Raw genomic sequence first — 21048 nt, forward strand, 5'->3', positions numbered from 1 at the left:
CTAGGACTTCCAAAATTATGTTGAATGACAGTGGTGAGAGTGGACATCCTTGTCTTGTTCCTGATCTTAGAGGAAATGCTTTCAGTTCTTCACCATTGAGTATGATGTTTGCTGTGGGTTTGTCATATACGGCCTTTATTATGTTGAGGTAGGTTCCCTCTATGCCCATTTTCTGGAGAGTTTTTATCATAAATGGGTGTTGAATTTTGTCAAAGCTTTTTCTGCATCTTTTGGGTTGATCATATGGTTTTTATTCTTCAATTTGTTAATATGGTGTATCACATTGACTGATTGGCGTATGTTGACGAATCCTTGCATCCCTGGGATAAATCCCACTTGATCATGGTGTATGATCCCTTTAATGTGTGGTTGGATTCTGTTTGCTAGTATTTTGTTGAGGATTCTTGCATCTATTTTCATCAGTGATATTGGTCTGTAATTTTCTTTTTTTGTAGTATCTTTGTCTGGTTTTGTATCAGGGTGAAGGTGGCCTCATAGAATGAGTTTGGGAATGTTCCTTCCCCTGCAGTTTTTTGGAAGACTTTGAGAAGGATGGATGTTAGCACTTCTCTGAATGTTTGATAGAATTCACCTGTGAAGCCATCTGGTCCTGGACTTTTGTTTGTTGGAAGATTTTTAACCACAGTTTCAATTTCATTACTTGTGATTGGTCTGTTCATGTTTTCTATTTCTTCCTGGTTCAGTCTTGGAAGGTTATAACTTTCTAAGAATTTGTCCATTTTATTGGCATAGAGTTGCTTGTAATAGTCTCTTAGGATGCTTTGTATTTCTGTGATGTCTGTTGTAACTTCTCCTTTTTCATTTCTAATTTTCTGATTTGAGTCCTCTCCCTCTTTTTCTTTTTCTTTTTTTTTTTTTTTGTGGTATGCGGGCCTCTCACTGCTGTGGCCCCTCCCGCCGTGGAGCACAGGCCCTGGACGCGCAGGCCCAGCGGCCACAGCTCATGGGCCCAGCCGCTCCACAACATGTGGGATCCTCCCGGACCGGGGCATGAACCCATGTCCCCTGCATCGGCAGGCGGACTCTCAACCACTGCGCCACCAGGGAAGCCCTCCCTCTTTTTCTTGATGAGTCTGGCTAATGGTTTATCAATTTTATCTTCTCAAAGAAACATCTTTTAGTTTTATTGATCTTTGCTGTTGTTTTCTTTGTTTCTATTTTCATTTATTTCTGCTCTGATCTTCATGATTTCTTTCCTTCTGCTAACTTTGGGTTGTGTTTGTTCTTCTTTCTCTAGTTCCTGTAGGTGTAAGGTTAGATTGTTTATTTGAGATTTTTCTTGTTTCTTGAGGTAGGCTTGTATTGCTATAAACTTCCCTCTTAGAACTGCTTTTGCTGCATCCCATAGGTTTTGGATCATCATGTTTTCATTGTCATTTGTCTCTAGGTATTTTTTGATTTCCTCTTTGATTTCTTCAGTGTACTCTTGGTTATTTAGTAACGTATTGTTTAGCCTCCATGTGTTTGTGTTTTGTACATTTTCCCCCCGTAATTGATTTTTAATCTCATAGCCTTGTGGTCAGAAAAGATGCTTGATATGATTTCAGTTTTCTTAAATTTACTGAGGCTTGGTTTGTGACCCAAGATGTGATCTATCTTGGAGAATGTTCCATGAGCACTTGAGAAGAAAGTGTAATCTGCTGTTTTTGGATGGAATGTCCTATAAATATCAATTAAATCTATCTGGTCTGTTGTGTCATTTAAAGCTTGTGTTTCCTTGTTAATTTTGTTTGGATGATCTGTCCATTGGTATAAGTGAGGTATTAAAGTCCCCCACTATTATTGTGTTACTGTCGATTTCCTCTTTTATAGCTATTAGCAGTTGCCTTATGTATTGAGGTGCTCTATGTTGGGTCCATATATATTTATAATTGTTATATCTTCTTGGATTGATCCCTTGATCATTATGTAGTGTCCTTCCTCGTCTCTTGTAACATTCTTTATTTTAAAGTCTATTTTATCTGATATGAGTATTGCTACTCCAGCTTTCTTTTGATTTCCATTTGCATGGAATATTTTTTTCATTTGGGATCACTTGTCCATTGGTGAAAGTGGGGTGTTAAAGTCCCCCTACTATGATTGTGTTATTGTCAATTTCTGCTTTTATGGCTGTTAGCATTTGCCTTATGTATTGAGGTGCTCCTATGTTGGCTGCATAAATATTTACAATTGTTATATCTTCTTCTTGGATTGATCCCTTGATCTTTATGTAGTGTCCTTCTTTGTCTCTTGTAATAGTCTTTATTTTAAAGTCTCTTTTGTCTGATATGAGAATTGCTACTCCAGCTTTCTTTTGATTTCCATTTGCATGGAATATTTTTTTCCATCCCCTCACTTTCCATCTGTATGTGTCCCTAGGTCTGAAGTGGGTCTCTTGTACACAGCATATATATGAGTCTTGTTTTTGTATCCATTCAGTGAGCCTGTGTCTTTTGGTTGGAGCATTTAATCCATTCATGTTTATTTAAGGTAATTATCGATATGTATGTTCCTATTACTATTTTCTTAATTGTTTTGGGTTTGTTTTTGTAGGTCCTTTTCTTCTCTTGTGTTTCCCACTTAGAGAAGTTCCTTTAGCATTTGTTGTAAAGCTGGTTTGGTGGTGCTGAATTCTCTTAGCTTTTGCTTGTCTGTAAAGCTTTTAATTTCTCCATCGAATCTGAATGAGATCCTTGCCGGGTAGAGTAATCTTGGTTGTGGAGTCTTCCCTTTCATCACTTTAAATATGTCCTGCCACTACCTTCTGGCTTGTAGAGTTTCTGCTGAGAAATCAGCTCTTAACCTTATGGGAGTTCCCTTGTATGTTATTTGTCGTTTTTCCCTTGCTGCTTTCAACGATTTTCCTTGTCTTTAATTTTTGCCAATTTGATTGACTATGTGTCTTGGCATGTTTCTCCTTGGGTTTATTCTGTATGGGACTCTGCGCTTCCTGGACTTGGGTGGCTATTTCCTTTCCCATGTTAGGGAAGTTTTCAACTATAATCTCTTCAAATATTTTCTCGGGTCCTTTCTTTCTCTCTTCTCCTTCTGGGACCCCTATAGTATGAATGTTGGTGCGTTTAGTGTTGTCCCAGAGGTCCCTTAGGCTTTCTTCATTTCTTTTCATTCTTTTTTCTTTATTCTGTTCTGCAGCAGTGAATTCCACCATTCTGTCTTCCAGGTCACTTATCCGTTCTTCTGCCTCAGTTATTCTGCTATTGATTCCTTCTAGTGTAGTTTTCATTTCAGTTATTGTATTGTTCATCTCTGTTTGTTTGTTCTTTAATTCTTCTAGGTCTTTGTTAAACATTTCTTGCATCTTCTCGATCTTTGCCTCCGTTCTTTTTCCGAGGTCCTGGATCATCTTCACTATCATTATTCTGAATTCTTTTTCTGGAAGGTTGCCTATCTCCACTTCATTTAGTTTTATCTTGTTCCTTCATCTGGTACATAGCCTTCTGCCTTTTCATCTTGTCTATCTTTCTGTGAATGTGGTTTTTGTTCCACAGGTTGCAGGATTGTAGTTCTTCTTGCTTCTGCTGTCTGCCCTCTGGTGGATGAGGCTATCTAGTCAAACCACTTGTCTTAATGTCTGCTCTAAAAGAACCCAACCTAAGACACAATAATTCTTGTTAAAAATGTTTTTTAAAAAATGGACTCAAATGGCTTCAGGATTAAAATCACGGTCAAAATTCAAGCAACCTAAGTGTCCATCAACTGATGAACGGATAAAGAAGAAGTGGTATGTGTATATATGTGTGTGTGTGTGTGTGTGTGTGTGTGTGTATACACACACACACACACACAATGGGATATTACTTTGCCATAAAAAAGAATGAAATATTGCCATTTGCAGCAACGTGGATGGACCTAGAGATTATCATACTGAGTGAAGTCAGACAGAGAAAGACAAATATTATATGATCTCATATATGGAATCTAAAAAATAATACAAATGAATTTATGTATTGAGGCAAATCAGAAACAGGCTCACAGACATAGAAAACAAATGTGTCGTTACCAAAGGGGAAAGGGATGGAGGAGGAATAAATTAGGAGTGTGGGATTGACAGATACACGCCATTATACATAAAATAAACTACAGTGATATACTGTATAGCACAGGGAACTACATTCAACATCTTGTAATAATCTATAATGGAAAAGAATCAGAAAAAGCATATATATATATATATATCCATTTAATTGAGTCACTTTGCTGTACACCTGAAGCTAACAGAATATTGTAAATCAACTATACGTCAATATAAAAAGTTTTAAAAAACTCTCGTTTATAGATACAGAATCAGATTCAGATCATAGGCTCAAGACTGGACTCCAAAGCTCCATATTTTAAAAGATGTGCATGCTAATGTTTAATAAGTCAAATGAAGGTCATCTGAGGAGCTCTGTCTGTGAGATTAAGGAAGACAGTTAAGTAAAGGGCTACAACTTGACCATCTATGATTCATGGAATCAAATATTCTTTTCCAAGGGTTCAAATCTTTGAAGCCAGAAGTCAGAGTTTCTAAGTCTACCAATTTTTAAAATCACATCAGAATTTCAAGTTTTGCAACGATTTTCACATTTATTTTTTTTCTGTTACAGTCGTCTCTCCCAGCACATCAGTGCGTTTTTGCTATGTCAGAGGAAAAAGAGCTACTGATTTGAAGAAACACGAACTCTGTTCTTCTTGTATAATCCTGGACTTAATTATTTAGACAAGTATAACACAGGTGGCACTTGGCCTGATCCGTATCTATTGATATGACACACGGACAGGAAAGTTCCATTATGAAACTGATTCAAGGGAATCATGTGCTTTGTTTTTGTCTCCAAATAAGGTGAAATGTTTGTATCTTGAGATTAGACACTTTATAAATAACAGAAGAATTGTAAGAACTGACTCTTTGGAAATGGCCAAGAAAATGAGACTATAAACTCTTCCAGGGCAGGAATCTTTCCTCAGGGTTGCATATCACAAAGATTTTATGGAGTGGCAGGGGTTGAAATAAATGAAGAAAGAAATAATCTTTGCATCCACGGCACCAGGCACAGTGCCAGAGACAGGGCAGGGACTTTATAAATACCTATGAAATAGGAGGATAAGTAATCATGAGATAATATACTGAAGAAGAGAGAGATGAGGAAAATGTAACAGCTTTTAAGACAGGCTAATGTCAACTACAATCAAGTTCTGCTGAATTTTGGCATGTGCCCTTGAAGGTGTTGGGAGAGAAACCCACACACACACGGAGGCTCCAGATTCAGAGGCTGCATCGTGATCAGACTGTCATTGCAGAGGAGAAGTTGAGAGCCACCCTCCTGATGGTCAAGAGCAGCACACGTTTTTCTTTGGGAACTCTGATTCCTAGGCCTCAGGATGGGAATTTTCCTCCTCTGGAAAAATCAAATATCTGGCGAAACAGGCCACATTTCCTTTTTTCATGAGAATGTGGCCACAGTTATTCAGAGGCCAAGAAAACAGTTATCTACCACCAGAAGTATGTTTGTCTTTTGAGACACCACCTTGGTCTTGTGCCTGCTGGAAAAGGCCAGAAGCATTTATGCTCAGGACCTTAAAGTTATCAGATTTCTCTAGGGGAGGAGAATGGATCGGCTGATCTGTATTTCTAACCAATTTGTCCTTCCAGAATATGTGATTTGCTTTGATAAGTGCTATGTGATTTCCATATATATATATATGATGTTATGTTCCATATATATACATACATATATTTGTTTGAGTATATAGATGTATGTACACGCATGTATCTATATACACACATATGTATATATGGGTGCATATATACACATACATATACACACACACAATTTTGAAAAATCTTGCATAATTCTGCCATGCTTAGGAATTTCTCCCCCCCCACCCTGCCTTGGGACTTTTACTGTATTCTTTTTATTTTTATTTTATTGGCGTATGGTTGATTTACAATGTTGTGTTAGTTTCAAGTGTACAGCAAAGTGATTCAGTTATACATATATTCATTCTTTTTTAGATTTTTTTCTCGTATAGGTTATCACAGAATATTGAGTAGAGTTCCCTGTGCTCTACAGTAGGTCCTTGTTGGCTATTTCTCTTAAATACAGTAGTGTGTGTATGTTCACATCAAGGAATTTCAGTGATCATCTGATGACAAATTTTGGTGCTAATATTTGGATTCATAACTCTGAACTTTTTCCCTCACTTTGAGAAAACAGGTCTTATACCTTTATCTAATGTTTACTTTCCTTTCTTATAGAAACTTCTTAAAAGCACATTCTGAAAACAAGCAAACAAAAACTTTGCCTTTCTTTATACAAAGACATTTAGCCTTTTAATTTTTCCCTTGAAGAAACATTTGGCCACTAAAATTGGTTCTTTCCCCTTAATCAAAAACTGTTCTAAAAATGCTGGAGTCCTTTGTTATCACCTCACATTGCCCGAGAAACACAGTTTATTTTCCTTTTGGCTTTTGATGGAACTGAGTACTTTTAAGGATATAAAAAGGGGACATTAGCATGAATGCAGTATCAGTTGGCAAGAAAAACTAACCCTAAAAAATGTGAGGTCATAGGAGATGTATTACACCTCTGTTTTGTATTTTATTTCACTAAAACCGTTGTTTTTAAACGAAGAAGAAGTAAAGAGCCAAGTCTCTAAAGTGGTACTTGGACTGTAGGGTCTGATTTCATTAATCTCTGAAAGAAATTTTAGAGTTGGAAGAAGTTCATTGTGAAAACATCAGCTTTGTTCTGAGTGTGGATTTGAGGTCTGGGCCTAGGTAGGCAGGGGGCAGAAAGGAGAGAATGGAAACTTCATGGAAGGGGGTTAGATGGGAGGGGAAGACAACAGGAAGAGTGATGACAGGGTTAGATGAATGAGTCTGCCAGAGGCGTTTCATGGGGGGAAGCCTCCGCCGTCACCCAAGCACTGACATTTCATAAGCTGTGAGCCTTCTTACCTGCTACCTTCTTTCTTCCTACTTCTTACTCTCTCATCTTCTTAAGAAATATACGAGCGCTGGTCTCTTGCTCAAAATGCCATCAAACTCCTCCTTTTAAATTTTGGAGTTAAAAGACATTTACTATTTCAGAATAATTCTGGACAGTGAGATGTGCTATAAAGAGCTTCCAAATAAATGAGAAACATGGGAATGTGAAACTAAGAATTGTATGAAAAGATAGTGATGACTCAGGGGCTTCCCTGGTGGCACAGTGGTTAAGAATCCACCTGCCAATGCAGGGGACACGGGTTCGAGCCCTGGTCCGGGAAGATCCCACATGCCGCAGAGCAACTAAGCCCATATGCCACAACTACCGAGCCTGCGCTCTAGAGCCCACGAGCCACAACTACTGAAGCCCGCGCGCCTAGAGCCCGTGCTCCACAACAAGAGAAGCCACTGCAATGAGAAGCCTGTGCACCTCAACGAAGAGCAGCCCCCGCTCGCTGCAACTAGAGAAAGCCCGTGCACAGCAATGAAGACCCAATGCAGCCAAAAATAAATAAATAAATAAATTTATATTAAAAAAGGAGATAATGATGACTCCAAAGGAAAGCGCCCCCTGCAGCGTGACCCCCCCCCCAAGTGTAGAAATCACAAAGGAATTTGAAGATTGAAACTTCTTTTTAAAAACTGAAGCAAGTTCAAAAGAGAAGTGAAAGAAACAGAAGATGTTTACAATGCAGACCTCTGATCAAATGGGAATATTTTTCAATGCTTTCAAGAATGTCTGGCACCTATGAAAACATAAATGTTAATTATTAACCCTATTTTATGACAGACTCATACAAATTAATAAAACTATAAATAGTCCCGTAAAAAGATAATAAACAGGCAATTCATGTGAAGTTAAATAGCTGTGACCAATAAGTATATGAAAAGATGTTCAACCTCATTCGTCATCAAAGGATTACAAATGGAAGAAACAATGAGATATCATTTTTGACCTTTGAAATTTGAAAAGGTGAAAAGTTTAGTATTAGGCAGAGAGAAGAGAACCAAAAACTCATACGCTCTGTTTGAGGGAATAGAAATTGGCACAATTTTCTTAGACGGTGCTTTGTTGGTATGTAGGACAATGCAAACGTTTGGCCCAGAATTTGCACTTCTAGGAATTTATCCTGAGGCTATACTGGACAGCTGTGCAGAGATGTATCCAACAAAAGCTAACCTTCTAAACATTTTAAGTATGTGCATTTCATTGCTACAACAATCCCATGTGGTAGATACCTTAATTATCCCCATTTTAAAATGGGGAAAATGAGGTTCTGAAAAATTAAATATAGTAAGTGGCAAGGCCAAGTTTTAAACCCAGGCAGTCTGGCTGTTACCTGTTTTTGTCCCAGTGCTCCCCAGGAGCATAGCTACAGGCTACCTTTAAAAAAATCTTAAAATTCAGGTGTATTTTACATACAGTAAATTTCATCCTTAAAAAGTATCCTAATATGTGGAATCTACAAAAAGAGTACAAATGAACTTATCTACAAAACAGAAATAAAGTTACAGACATAGGAAACAAACTTATGGCTACCAGGAAGTAAGCAGGGGAGGGATAAATTGGGAGATTGGGATTGACATATACACACTACTGTATATAAAATAGATAACTAATAAGGACCTACAGTATAGCACAAGGAACTCTACTCAATACTCTGTAGTGACCTATATGGGAACAGAAACTAAAAAAGAGTGGATATATGTATATGTATAACTGAGTCACTTTGCTGTACAGCAGAAAGTAACACAACATTGTACATCAACTATACTCCAATAAAAATTTTTTAAGAAGTATCCTATTCTCAGAGCTTTGATAAATTCATCTGGTTGTGTAACTACCAACACAACCAAGATACAGAACAACTCCATCATCCCAGAATATCCCCCATGCACTTTCTAGTCAAGCCCGCTCCCACCCCTAGCCCCCTGCATCCTCTAATCTGTTTTCCAGAATGTCTCATAGATGGAGGCATACAGTATGTAGCCTCTTTTTTTGGTTTACCTTGTCTGGCCTTTTCTCTTTATTTTTTTAAATTTGTTTTATTGGAGTGTAGTTGATTTACAATGTTGTGTTAATTTCTGCTGTAGAGCAAAGTGACTCAGTTATACATATATTCATATTCTTTTCCATTATGGTCTACCACAGAATACTGAATGTAGTTCCCTGTGCTATACAGTAGGACCTTGTTGTTTATCCATCCTGTATATACTAGTTGCATCTGCTAATCCCAAACTCCCAATCCCCTCCTCCCCCACCCCTCCCCGGCCACCACAAGTCTGTTCTCTGTGTCTGTGAGTCTGTTTCTGTTTCATGGATAAGTTCGTTTGTGTCACATTTTAGATTCCACATATAAGTGATATCATATGGTCTCTGTCTTTCTCTGACTTACTTCCCTTAGTAGGATAATCTCTAGGTCCATCCATGTTGCTGCAAATGGCATTATTTCATTCTTTTTTATGGCTGAATAGTATTCCATTGTATATATGTGCCACATCTTCTTTACCATTCATCTGTCAATGGACATTTTGGTTGTTTCCACATCTTGGCTATTGTAAATAGTGCTGCAATGAACACTGGGGTGCACGTATCTTTTCGAATGATAGTTTTTCCCGGTTATGTGCCCAGGAGAGGGATTGCTGGATCCTATGGCAACCCCATTTTTAGTTTTTTGAGGAACCTCCATACTGTTCTCCGTAGTGGCTGCACCAATAGTATGTACCCTTCTGGGTCTGGCTTCCTTCACTGAACTTAGTGCATTTGAGATTCATCCACGATCTTGCATGTGTCAGCAGTTCATTCCTTTTTAATGCTGAATCGTACCCCACTGGCTCATGGTTTGTTTATCCATCCCTGGCTAAGGGGAGCTTGCATTGTTTCCAGTTTTTGGAAAGTCACTATAAACATCTGTGTAGAGGTTTTTGTACCTATAGGCCGATTTTGTTTTGTAAATTCTCTCTCACTGTAATCTCTTTGAAGCCCTCTTTTAAATGCAGTGTTCTATTTCAAGTGGAAAATTCCTGAATAGAGGGTAGAAATGTAGGAGTTCTAACCAGTTCCAGTTTACTTTGCCACTGGCTTCCTAATGACTCTGGACAAGTCGCTCTTGGTTGCCAAATCTCTGGTGAAGTCTTCAAGGTTCTCCAGATGAGAAAGCCAAGAGCTCAGTAGAATTGGTTGGGGTCACATGACTGTACTTTCTCAGCTCTGATTTACAATCCAGGACTGTGCTTTGCCTGTTGAGTCAGCTGGGCTCCTGCAGGGTTTGTGTCTCGTCTTGCCTCGTTTATGGGACAGTTTCTGGCATTCTCCCTGGCTTAACCAGAGCTGGACATCGCACTGGCCCACATCATGACTCAGCTCCCTGAGCTCCACATCCATAGAATTCTGGCTCCTGTCTTGGCATTGCTCATGCTCACAGCCCACAGCATCTCCTCCAGACACTCCTCATCCCTGTCCCGCCTCCATCTCTGCTAAGCCCCTTCCCACAGCATTTTAAAGGTGAACTGGGGGTTGTCAAGTATAGCTGTTCACCTAGACCCACCCAGGGTCTGCTCACTGTCATAAAAGGATGATTTTAAGAGAAACAACAGGATTAAAGATAACTGTGTAAAATGATGGAGTTAAAGATGCTGTGTCAACATGGCAATGCTGACTTGTAAGTGGGTTACGAAATTGGCTTAAGAGTTTGGCACTGGAAAAACAGCTCATGTCTGTGGGAAGCAGGCATTTAGATAAGTCTTGAATTTGGTAAATGTGTTTATCTAAAAATAGACAGAGGCTGCCTTTCCTCCTTGCTCTTTTATTGCAACATGTGAAATATTACTGAGAGGAGGGTTATGAGTTGAGGAAGAAAATGTTTGGAAAAAAAATGCGTGATTTTTATCCCAGAAAGTAATAATCCCAGCAGTCTGTCTGAAATGCTTCCAAATGAGCTCTGAAGGAAAACATTTATGAGTTGGATTGTGGTATTAGGTTGCAACATTCTAATTTACTGAGACTTTTATTTTCTTTTTTAAAAAATCCCACAGAAAATAAGAGTGAACTATCAAGTGATAAGTCTGCCTTATGAAAATTGTTTTCTGTGTGTTATTAGCATCCTGTGGCTGTAAGCATCACCCCTCCCCCTACCGTTGCTTGATGCTTCGCTAGTTGCATTTCATGTCACTGGATCAAAGGCATTTCACTTTATCCTTGTTGTGGCCACATTTACAATATGTGTGCTGTCCAGTCAGTTGTTACAAGTCTTGGAGAAAAGTTTGTTTCTTTTCGACCAGTCTCATTTATAAGTGGCTGACTACTGGGAATGATTTCACAGTCTCCAAAAGAGTCTGGTATTGAGGCCGAAAAGTCGGCCTCTGTATACCAGTGCTGAATCAAATCTCGGAGACAGAGTTTTGGGTGAAGTAGAAAAGAACAGCTTTATTGCTTTGACAGGCAAAGGGGGACACAGTGGGCTAGTGCCCCTCAAAACTGTGTGTCCCAGTCCAGGGGGATTTGGTGAGGAGTTTTATGGCAGTGCTGGTAAGGATCAGGGCCTGAATTCCTTTCACCTGGCCTCAGGTGGTCCTCTGGTGAGCTTCTGTGATTCTCAAGGTTATCAAACTGTGACCTTCTCTCTGGAACATCTTCCATTTGTTGGGGGGTTTAGTTCTGTGGAAGAGCTCAAAGATATTGTCATGTGTATCCCTTGAGGCGGAACCAGGACCCTGCCCCAAGGCTGCACCATTGTTTCTTGGCTTCTCCTCCCTTGTCTCTGCATCCCCTCCCTTCACTGATCAACAACTGTTTGAACCTGCCCTTTGGAACTCAGGGAGGGTCCTGGAGGCTGAAGTCTATTCCCTACAAACAGGAAACAGGGACACAGAAAGGCTTCTGTGCCCAGGAGCCCCACAGGGTCCTGCTCGGTTTCAGTATCCCACAAGACGCTACTCCCACATCCATCCTGATAGGGAAAATCCTATGACTAAAACCTTGAGGGACTTTAAAAGTTTGCTAAGTGATATGGACTGAATTGTATCCCCCATCCCCCAAAATTTGATGTTGAAGTCTTAATCTCTGGTACCTCGGAATGTGACTCTATTTAGAGAAATGGTCTTTAAAGAGGTAAGGTAAATGAGATCATTAGGGTGGGACCTAATTTCATCTGGCTTGTGTCCTGTAAGAGGAAATTTGCACACAGACACACACATAAGGAAGACCATGTGCAGACACAGAAAGAAGGTGGCCATCTACAAGCCAAGGAGAGAGGCCTCGGAAGAAACCAACCCTGCCCACATCTTGAACTTGAACTGGTAGCCTCCAGAAATGTGAGGAAATACATTTCTGTTGTTAGGGCCACCCAGTGTGTGGTACTTTGTTATGGCAGCCCTAGAAAACTGATACAGTAAGATACAAATTTATAGAGTTGCAAGGGAGGGAGCAGAGGAAGAAAGGAAGGTGTGGGCAGTGGTTCCCTATCCTGGGGACCCTCATTCAGCAACTTGTGATTGAACACCCATCATGAGCCAAGTCCTGTCCCAGCTGCCAAGGATTCAACAGTGAGCAAACCAACACATTCCCTGCCCTTCCAGCACAGATAGCCTATCAGTCAACTCTCCACGAGGGCTTGCTCAAGATGCAGGCCAGCACTCACTGACTCAGAGTCCCTGGGTGCGACCTACTTCCCCTGCATCAGGTACATCTGATGGGAATAAGTATATCAGATCCTTCTCTGCTGCACGTTTGAGAAGAGGAAATAGTATAAGCTTCTGCAGCTGGTGTGGAGGAGCTGTCAGCGACAGAAAGAAAAGGAAGCCGGAGATGAGAGGGGCTGAGCATCCCCCCCAAATGAGCTTCACCTACATCACAATTTAGCCTGAAGTCTGGCCAGACCCCACGCTTTCTGTTGTACCCTCACGCTCTCATGAATTTCTATTAGGGCTGGTAGTTTTTAGGAAACTGGCTATTACTAATATCATCCCAGGAAAATGCCAGCAAGAAGATATAAGATGATGGCCATACATAGAAAGAAGGGCATCACGTGAACAGTGTTTGCTACTAAGAAGTACTGAAGAGGATTTTGCTGCTGGGTTAGTTATTCTGAAAAGCTCTCCCCCTCGACGCTTAGGAAGCTCTAGGCATGTTCCCCGAGTCATCGCATTAAGGCACAGGGCTAGGTCTGGTGCAAAGCGTTAGAGCATCTGGATCTCATCATTTGAGTTTCTTTCGGGTCCCTCTCACCTCCATCTAGTGGGTGAGGTTAAGAAATAACATATATTGACTGCTTAGAGTGCTTCACAGTTTGCAAATCACCTTCATAACAGTCCTGAGCAGTGGGAAGCTAAGGTCAGAGACGTAAGTGGTATATCCAGGATTACAGAGCTGAAAATGATGGGTGAAGAAATGAGAATATGGGCCCCCTGACTCCCAGTTTGGTGCTGTTTCTATCAAGCTGGTTACTGGTTCTCTTAGTCTAGCAGTTTGGCATTTAAATGCCCAGTGAATACAGAACGAAGGTCAGGGGTTCTGCTTGTCAAGAATGAGTGCACCACCTTGAGTGGAGCCTCCCGTGATCCCAGGAGAGGAAGTCCAGGTTTATTTAAAAGAGCATCATTGCCTCAACTTACATGTCTATTCTTTTTTAAAAATTTATTGACGTATTTACAATGTTGTATTAATTTCTACTGTACAAAGTGATTCAATTTTATATATATATATATATATATACACACACATTCTTTTTCATATTCTTTTCCATTACAGTTTATCACAGGATATTGAATACAATTCCCTGTGCTCTACAGTAGGACCTTGTTGTTTATCCATCCTCTATATACTAGTTTGCATCTGCTAATCCCAAACTCCCACTCCATCACTTCCCCACTCCCCACCCACTTGGCAGCCACAAGTCTGTTCTCTATGTCTGTGGTTCTGTTTCTGTTTCGTAGACAAGTTCATTTGTGTCGTATTTTAGATTCCACATATAAGTAATATCATACGGTACTTGTCTTTCTCTTTCTGTCCAGGTCTATTCTTAATTCTACACAAGAATAAGATAATTTGTTGGACTTAAGTAGAGTTCGAAGATAGTGGCCAGGTAAAGAAAGGAGGGAAAGAGTTCGTATGGCAAGGTGTGTGGCTGTGAGGAAATTGGTTTATGCATTCATTTATTCTCATTCATTCATTCAACAAGCATTTACTAGCCACCTCCAGTGCCAGCCACTGCTTGGGACACTAGAGTTCCATAATGAGCAAAATTAAATCCATTGCTTGCCCTCAACTAATAAAGTGTCCAGGCTCGAGGGGTGAAAGATGCATTTATCAGATAACCACAAAAAAATGTGTCATTTCAACCTGAGAGAAGTGTTTTTAGAGGAAGGACAACAGTCAGGAAAGTCTTCCTGAGGAAGTGACATTTGAACTGGGCTCCTCAGTGGGAAGTGAACTCCCGGGAAGATGTCCAGGGTGTGCAAAGACAGAAGGGATGCTTCAAGCAAATTACACTCAACTTTTAAATCGTATATTCATCAATTAAAAATGACTTATATGAAGAACACGCCCCGGGAGCTCAGAAGTAAAGGAGAGATTCTAAGTACAGGGGAACTAACTCCCACTCACCAGCGCCCACCCACCCATAAAAGGAGCCATGGCCAGCCAGAGAGTTTTTATTAACTATACACTTACAACTAAGATCAAGGATAAATGATATCCTGTCATATTTACTGGTGCCTTGGGTTTCAGAAAGAAGCCAGCTTCTACAACTGAATGTTTGGAAGGTAGTTAGTTTGATTTAAACTGTCAGACTTATGGTTTCTGGCCTAGCATGTAAAAAGCTTGGAAGTCGCCACTCCGTCCGAGCAAGTAGAGAGCTGAACACACTGAAAAATCAACCACTCTTCTTAGATCCACACGAGCGGTGAGATCCCAGGGCAGTCTGGTGCCTCCACACTGGAGAGACGGACAGGCACACGCAGAGACTCACAGCTTCTCAGAGCAGCAACCTCCACGGGAACCAGAGTGGGGCAGGGAAACACGGACTCTACTGGTGAATTGCAGGAGGCTCAGCGTGGACAGCTCTGAAAGTTAAACTCCTCCAGGGATCCAGTCATGAGGGGTGTGGGTAGGGGTCCACCTTCGTTAGTTTTTTCTCCTGGATCTCTACCAGGTTCTCCCAGGGAACATCAAAGAACAATTTCTAGTGCTTCTGGCAAGGGGAGGGGAGAAGAAGTCAACTTGAAACACACCAGAGCACTCATTCCTCTTAACAAGGTCTACTCTCAGGAGAAGCTGGTCATCCAGAGCCTGTCCTGCTGGGGTAGGAAAAAGAGTCTAACCTGGGGGAAGGGAAATACCCAACCTCAACCCACTCTAGCCATCCCATCTCAACAAAGAAGCACGTGTGGTCAGAGTCCAGAAGCATAGGCTTGCTAAAAGACTGAGACCTAATCACACCCCATAAAACACTCCTCCCCTCCCAATTCCCCACCAACATCTACTGCCATATTAGCTAAAGGCCTATTTGCAGCAGTTCCTTTTACCCAGTATATCATGCCCAGCTATCAAAAAAAAAAAAAAAATGACAAAACATACTAAAAAGCAATGTACATAGTTGGAAGAGACAGAGCAAGCATCAGAACCAGATTAAGATGTGGCCGAAACATTGGAATTATCAGACCGGGAATTTAAAACAACTCTGATTAATATGCTAAGGCCTCTACTGGATAAAGTATTTAAGAATAGAAGCATGTAAGAAAGAGAGGTTAATGTAAGAGGAGAGAAGGAAATTCTAAGAAAGAACCAAAAAAAAATGATAGAGATAAACAATATTGTAACAGAAATGAAGAACTGTCTTTGATAGTTTATTAGTAAACTGGATAAGACTGAGCAAAGAATCTCTCAGCTTGAGGATATCTCAATAGAAACCTAAAACTGGCAAGCAAAGAGACAAAAAGACTGAAAAAAAAAAGGAATGGAATATTCAAGAATTGTGGGACAACTACAAAAGGTATCACATATGTGTAATGGGAATACCAGAAGAGGAAGAAAGAGAGAAAGAAACAGAAGAAATATTTGAAACAGTAATGACTGAGAATTTCCCCAAATTCATGTCAGTCACCAAACACAGATCTAGGAAGCTCAGAGAACATCAAGAAAGATAAATGCCCCCCAGAACTACACACTGGCATATCACTTTCAAACTACAAAAAAATCAAACCTAAAGAAAAAACTCCTGAAAGAAGCCAGAGCAAGAAAGCATCTTATCTGTAGAGGAGCAAAGATAAAAATTACATGTGACTTCTCCCCAGAAACATGCAAGCAAGAAGAGAGTAGAGTGAAATATTTAAAGTGTTGAGAGAAAAAAACGCCACCAACCTAGAATTCTTTACCCTATAAAATTATCCTTCAAAATCGAAGGAGAAACAAACACTTTCTCAAACAGAAATTTAGGAACTTATTGACAACAGGCCTGCCTTGCAAGAAATGTTAAAAATAGTTCTTTAGAGAGAAGGAAAATGATATAGGTCAGAAACTCAGATCTACCTAAAGAGAGAAAGAGTACTTAGGAAGGAAAAAGTGAGGGTAAAGTTAAAACTTTTATTCTTCTTGTCCTTAATCTAACATGTAAGAGTTAGATGGGATCTCTTGAGAAGTGTGTACAATGGCTCCCAAACTGTCTGCCTGAAAGATGGGAGGCTGGATGCTTACCCAACGGTTCTCATCCCTCAAACAGCAGTTGAAGGTGGTCCTGAGGCTCTTTATCCCCAAACACCTCCAGGCTGCACTGGTATCACTGCTACACTCACCTGGTTCAGTGCATTATTCTTACCTAGGACACTTTAATGGCTTTTGACCTCAAGTTTCTTCTCTATTACAACTCATTCTAGCCATTGCTAAAGACTGAAGTACTTAAAGTGTCATTTTTCAATGTAAGACATATTATCTTTTTCTGTTAGTTTCCTAATAAAGTACCAATTATTTGACATGCTATTCAAGGCCCTTTATTATCTGACCCAAATCTTACTTTAGTTGACTCTCTCCATTTATGCTCCCACCACTTTGGACCAGATCACTTCCCAAACTGCCTTTTCTTATTTTTAAGTTTTTGCTCGTGCTCTGTTCCTCTTCTGGAATGCCTTCTCCATATCACCACTTAACAATCATGCCTCTATCTTAAGACTCTACTTAACCAATACTTCCCCCATGAAGCTTTGAACACTTTAGCCAGGAGTACTTTCTCTTTTAAACTCGTTCATTATAGTATTTTAACCGTCTTAAAACTCTTCTCACATGCTATCTTGTATTAGTTAATTGTTAGATACTTTGTCTCCATGATTGCATTGTTTCTTAAGGGCACGGATTATGTCAAAATAGTATAAATGTGTCATTTATAACTAATATCTAATGATTGCCACTAGGTGCTATTCACAATGCTAACTGCCTTATATATATTTTCTAACTTAACATCCACAACACCTTTTTATTATTTATCTAATTTTTACTGGAGTATAGTTGCTTTACAATGTTGTGTTCGTTTCTGCTGTACAGCAAAGTGAATCAGCTATACGAACACATATATCCCCAATTTTTTGGGTTTCCTTCCCAATTTAGGTCACCAAAGAGCATTGAGTAGAGTTCCCTGTGCTATACAATAGGTTCTCATTAGTTCTCTATTTTTCATGTGGTAGCGCAACACCCCTTTAAAGGGGGAACGATTAACAGGCAGTGTTATATCCATTTTTACCAATGACGACTAGAGCTTGAGGAAGTTCAGTTACTTGTCAGGGTTACACAGTCAGCCAGTATCACAGCTAGAATTTAAACTCGGGCACATGAGAGCAGGATCTTTGGTTAATTCAGTCCAAACCTAGAAGAGCGCCAGGCACATGAAAGGCACCCAATAAGTATCTGTTGAGTAAGGTAATAAATTGTATTTCCAAAGCACAGTCTTCTTGAATATCATATAACCAGTAAATATTCTCCTATTATCATCTTTAAGAAATGGAGAAAATTGGTAGTTGTTCTCAACATTAGCTGAATAATATTAATGTTGCCCAAATACCTGTTGTTGACAAGTAAAATGCGAAAATGCTAAGTTACAAAATATAGGTTGAAAAATAAAAATTGATTTGTTGATTTCAAGTAATAAACATGGTTTGAAATGTAATATAGTGTATGGGAATATGGCAATCTGTAGAGTTCAGTGCTTTACAAGTCTTATCTTGACAACCTACCAGCCGTGAGTGCACCTAGTATCCAGATCTTGGTTTCTAAATACAATCCTTCAGTAAGAGGAACTAGAGCTCTTTGAAGAACGGTTGATTCCAGGGCTGGGGCAGGGCAAATACAAAATGAGCTTGCAGTATCTTGCGGTGTCAGAAAGTAAGGAATATGCTCATAAAAGAATAGGGAATGGTGAAAAAACACAGGAACCAAATGGCAGGAATTCCCATTGGCCAAATGTAGGACAATTTAAGTAACCAAGATAAATAAATACAGTAATGGATTATAGCCCATAAAACATACAGAAGTCCACAAAGATATAAAAAATAGAATAAATAATAAACAGGTAGAAGAGACATCTTTTTCTTATTTTAGAACTGAAATTAATAAGTGTAGAAGGAATGATGGAAATAGAAAATCACAATGACACAGTAATAATGGTTGTAGGCGAGAATCACCAATGGGTGCTAAGATTAGTGGGCAAAAGTATGATGAGAAATAGGATATTTACATAGTGTCGTGGTATCTCTCCAAAGATAATTATTATGCAAAGGGGAAAGTAGTAACTTTACAGTGGAAAACCCGGCTTATAGACATCACTGCAAGCAAGTGATCAGAGTGTAAAAGGACAACAGACATCATCTTCTGCTGTGATACACTGGGAAGGGCATAGCATTTGTGTGGCACTTTTGCCAAAAATATATAACCTCAATCTAATCATGAACAAACATCAGGCAAACCTAAATTCAGAAGACATTCTTCAAAATGTCTCACCATATTCTTCAAAAGTGCCAAAGTGGTGACAGCACAGAAGGATCAAGTGGTCGCAGATGGGAGGAGACTAAGGAGATGTGACAGCCAAATGCAGTGTGGGATCCTGGGTGGGATTCTGGACTAGGAAAAGAGCACTACTGGAACAAATGGGGAAATTCTATTTGAATTTCTAATAGGTCTATAGATTAGCCAATAGCCAATTCACTATGGCTGTACAAGATGTTAATATTAAGAGAGACTGGGTGAAGGGTTTACAGGACTCTCTGTACTAACTTTTCAACGTCTCTGTCAGTTAAAAATTATTTTCAAGAAAAAGTTAAGGAGAAATCTTGTATGGTTTTATTAAATCCGTTTTTTTTTTTTTTTTTTTCCAAAGATGGAGCCTTAAGAATCTACCCAATATTACGGAGAAATCTGGGAGGCAGTGAGTCTAGATCTTGGATTATAGAATCAGAGTTTAGAGTTTTAAAAGCCCCTTGGGGAAGCATTCTGTACATCCACATCACTTTCAGGTGAGGAAAGCAAGGCCCAGGGAGGCTGAGTTACGAAAGTTTTGGTTCTAGAACTCAAGTCTTTGATCTATCCATTCATTTTTACTTCTACTTTACAACATTGCTGGATTCAAGTCCAAGAACGCTTTCAGTTGATTTAATTAATTCAATTTAGTCTAATTTCATAAGGTATTTTTACAAGAAATGTAATATTCTGATGTCTAATGTGTTTATAATGAAATTATGAAAATCTCGCTCAAGAAGAACAATGTTTTGCTTTTCATAAAACCTTGAGTAGCACTCTGAGAAGTAAAAATAAACTTTGACTATAAGATTTGAACTTAGTTCAATAAACTTCAAATCAGTTTCAAGGAGCTCAGGGTTTGATTAAAATGCATTATTCCCTTTGGTTAAAGCCACCCTTTGATTTCTTCTCGCGTGTAGGTTCCCTCTTGCTTGTAGGTTCTCTCTTGCCTGGTTGTTTGCTTATACACACACACACAGCGCATTCATTAAAACATGATAGGTCACTTTATGTCATTTGGTACAAATGGCTTCATGATATAATCATTGCCTATTAGGGGCCATAGCAAGACAATGGTAGTCTTGGCATTCAGCCCATGTTTTCCTCCAGTTTTTATTGCCTGTTAAGGTTTCTATTCCTCAACAAAACCTGCACTTACCCCCTTCCACCCTGCAATGTCTGGGCTATGCATTTAACAGATGGCCTTGTTATACAATCAACTTTAATGGGATTAGACTGGATCATTGCATTTTAGAGATTCTTCCTTATCACAGCTGTTTCTTCTCTGAAATGCTATCACTCAAATAATGTATGCAAGGTACTCCTCTGGTCAACCCTAGTTTTCCAGAAAGCACCAACACAGAAACCTGAACACATCTGTATTTTTTTCTTTTAGAAAAAGAGGATTTGGGTGCCAGAAATGAAAGTACTTATGACTGCTATTTATGTATGTGTGTGACGACAATACTTATTGGAAAAAGTCTAAAAAATTACTGAGTGGTTAAGCTAGATGTTAGGAAAATTACTCCAAATATTTCTACGGTAGAACCTCTGTGTCTCTAGAGCTGAAACTCCCCGTGTTGGTCCATTAAACTCTACTTTTCTCGGGTACCTGGGACCAAACTTCCAGAGTCATTTTCACCATCACTGCTCCCCACTCCTACCTCCTCCACGTTCCATTAGAGCCAGTCATTACCAAGCATTGCCTATTTCCTAGTTACATGATTTCCTCAGTTCCTTCCTCTTAGCTGCCATCGTCATCACCCTAGTTTGGCCCCAGTTGATATGAAATGAAATATCCTTAAATGCCTACGGGGCTGAGGGGAGAGAGTATTTTCCATCTTTGGTACCCAGTAAATCACAGTAGTGAGATACAGGAGAAGTCCCTTATGCCTCATCTCCCACTTAGGGACAGAAGTAGGATGGGCTGAGTGGTGGAATTACATCATAGCAGGGCAGCAACCTCATCATATGAGCAGAAGCTTCTAGTGAGGGTCCAGAAATAGGAATCTGATGACTGGTTCTCAACCTGGCAGAGTCCCAGTAGTTATGTTCTTATTCT

General features: G+C 39.7%; 1 protein-coding gene and 1 long non-coding RNA gene across 6 annotated transcripts in view; one reads left to right on the plus strand and one right to left on the minus strand.

Moving 5' to 3' along the window:
* Nucleotides 1-21048, minus strand: part of ITGA8 (integrin subunit alpha 8) — a 179736-nt gene that overhangs the window by 91523 nt on the left and 67165 nt on the right. The window lies entirely within an intron of this gene.
* LOC141278115 (uncharacterized) overlaps nucleotides 1-21048 on the plus strand; it is a 34363-nt gene that overhangs the window by 11633 nt on the left and 1682 nt on the right. Inside the window, exon 2 of the long non-coding RNA XR_012330433.1 lies at nucleotides 19348-19483. This is a non-coding gene — a long non-coding RNA (uncharacterized lncRNA). The remainder of the gene's footprint in view (nucleotides 1-19347; nucleotides 19484-21048) is intronic.

The sequence above is a fragment of the Tursiops truncatus genome, chromosome 2, assembly GCF_011762595.2.
Source record: "Tursiops truncatus isolate mTurTru1 chromosome 2, mTurTru1.mat.Y, whole genome shotgun sequence".
NCBI classification, from domain to species: domain Eukaryota; kingdom Metazoa; phylum Chordata; class Mammalia; order Artiodactyla; family Delphinidae; genus Tursiops; species Tursiops truncatus.